At 36.1% G+C, this 2640-nt stretch overlaps 1 pseudogene; it reads left to right on the top strand.

Annotated features, from left to right (window-relative positions):
- The first annotated feature begins 201 nt into the window (after nt 1-201).
- LOC148939202 (uncharacterized) lies at nt 202-1041 on the top strand (annotated as a pseudogene).
- Nucleotides 1042-2640: the final 1599 nt, after the last annotated feature.

Below are 2640 nucleotides of genomic sequence, written 5' to 3'. Positions count from 1 at the left end.
GCAGCCCCAACCCCAGGGGTGCAATTGGGGACCCCCAGGTACAGTCTATTTATTTTTCTGCCTGGCGCCTACACCTCTGCTTTGCAGTTATTAGAACCTGTTATAATTCATAATTGCTTGTGCCAGCCGGAAGATCCCTTGCCTTTAGCTGTTGGCCTGTAGCTTGATTAGCCTAGTTTGGAGTTCACATTAGCCTACATCATGGGTGACAACTCAAAAAAGAGCTATAGACCACCTAGTCAAAGAGAGATGAGATCAGAATGCTCCAACCAGTACAGTGGAGCTGAATCTATTAATGAGCAGATTACTATGCTCACTTCACACATTAACACCCTTAAGAACAAGCAGAAGCTAATTGCAGATTCACTTAATTACCAAAACCTTAAATCTACTATGGCAGAAGTTGTCAGTGAGGCACTGTCTAATGAGGTTGGTTCGTTGGTTGAGGCCTGTGTTAAAAAACTTGCCTCTAGTCATCTGCCTGCTGCTTTTGATGCTAACAACATGGAAATTATTAAACAAGAGGTATATAATAGTCTTAAAATGGATTTTGATGTGCCTGTGGAAAAATCACTAAAACAATATGATTTGAGGATGTCAAAGCTTGAATCATCTCTTCATTTGCTTGACTCAGGTTTGTCAGAGCTGCAAAAATCTCTGAAGCCAATTCAACTCAATGTGGATCGTCTGAGCGATCAGTTTGACCAAATGAAAATTTCAAATCAGCTGATCCTATTTGGTTTCAAAGAAGACCCTTATCCAGAAGCTTCTGAAAGCAAATTTCTTGGATTTTGAGGTACTAGGTTTCCTGGTATTCCTCTGACTAAGAATGACATAGTTTCTCTTAGAAGAATTGGAAAACAAGGCTCAGGTTTGAAATCTCGCCCACTTGTTGTTGAATTTTGTAGTCCAAGAATGCAACAGTTTATTCTTAGAGAAAAGAAGAGTTTGCAAGGTAGTGGTATCTTTATTTCTGAGTCACTTACAAAGCCTAGACTTCAGCTACTTAACTATGCTAAATCAAAGCTTGGGAAGAGGTAAACATGATCTAGTGGAGGAGAAATACTTACCAAGCTTTCTGATGGTAAAGTGATCACTGTTAAAGAGGCATCTCAAGTTGATTTTCTCCATCAGTCAACTACAGCCCACCCAAGCCCCTCCCAGGACTGAAATAAACCAGTTACTGATAAACCAGGACTGAAATTAGCTCTGTTGCTTTGTTGTTGTTGTTTTTTTAACCCTTTATGATCTAATGGTTTTACTTATGCTTGCATTTATGTTGTTTTACATTATTTTTTTAAATGAATTCCATAAGCCATTGATAACTCTTTCCTCTGATTGCTTCTTTATTGTTTTGCCTTTTTCTTTATTTTGTTCTTGCCTTTGTCCTTGTAATTGTTTGTTATTTTTTTATTTCTTTTAGCTTAGTAGCTTGTTATTGTTCTTTGTCTTGCAGGCTTTTTTTTCTTCTCTTTCTTTTCTTTGTTGCCTACAAGTTTCACCTTTTTAGTTTCAATTTACCCTCTGATATTTCAGCCTGTTTGTTTGATATTTTGTTTATTTGTGAAGATATTGTGTGCATTTGTTATGTGTGGTAAATCTGGCTAATTTTTCTTTTCTTTTGAATTCTTCTATTTTTAAATCAGTTATCTTTGAGCAACCAAGTAGTGCTGGCAAACAAGAGGCCCACACACTTGACCCTCTTCTTGGATCTATGGTTAATTCTAGTTGTAATTATCACACTACTATTGATTTTTGTGATAAAATCATGCCTTCTCTCTCTTCAAATAGTTGCTTTAATGTATTTTGTTTGAATGTACATGGGATACGAGATAAGTGGGATAGTCTGAAATCGTATTTGTGGTCTGATAATTCTTGCCTTTTGATGTAATTGGTTTAACTGAAACATGGTTATCTGATAGTGAAAATTTAACAGCTTATGATATGCATGGTTATATTGCTATTCATGTCCCTAGAATGGTAACAAAGTGCTCAGGGGGCATTTCTTTATCTAGAAAATCTGATATTAAATTCAGTAGACGGTATGACCATGAATCCTTGTTTACTTCAGTAGTGTCCAATAGTAGGACTGTTTATTCTCTTGTCATTAATCTGAAAAGCCAGTTTGCATGTGATACTGTTTGTTTGTTTGATAAGCCCCCTCCTTTTCCAACACATCTGTTCTGTGATTTGGTTGATCAGCTTTCTGGTGCGGGGACTTTCTCTAAAAAACGTATTTGTGTTTTGGGAGATTTTAATTGTAATATGTTAAATGTTGGATCAAGTGATGAATGTGACCATCTATTTGATGTGCTTTCTTCTTCTGGGCTACTTCCTTCAATTTTTTTTTCCTTCTCGTGTTGATCCTACAAGAAATTCTGCTACTTTGATAGATAATATTTTCATTTCTCATTCTCCAAAATTGAAGTTTACTTCTGGTCTTGTTTTCACTAATCTGTCTGATCACTTCCCTATTTATCTATCACTTTTGTTCCTAACACTGAAATTGCTGTGAATGAGCAAGGTGAGTCTTCTTTTAGAACTTTTACAGATAAAGAAATTTCTAATTTAATTCTTAGTCTTCAGAGTAATGATTGGTCTAGTGTTCTTGAAGCCAATGATGTTGAATGTGCAACAAGT

This window comes from Artemia sp. Qi Xiang Cuo, chromosome 21 (assembly GCF_049724085.1).
Source record: "Artemia sp. Qi Xiang Cuo chromosome 21, ASM4972408v1, whole genome shotgun sequence".
NCBI lineage: Eukaryota > Metazoa > Arthropoda > Branchiopoda > Anostraca > Artemiidae > Artemia > Artemia sp. Qi Xiang Cuo.
The sequence above is the reverse complement of the archived record's forward strand: the minus strand, read 5'-3'. Positions and strand labels throughout refer to the sequence as shown.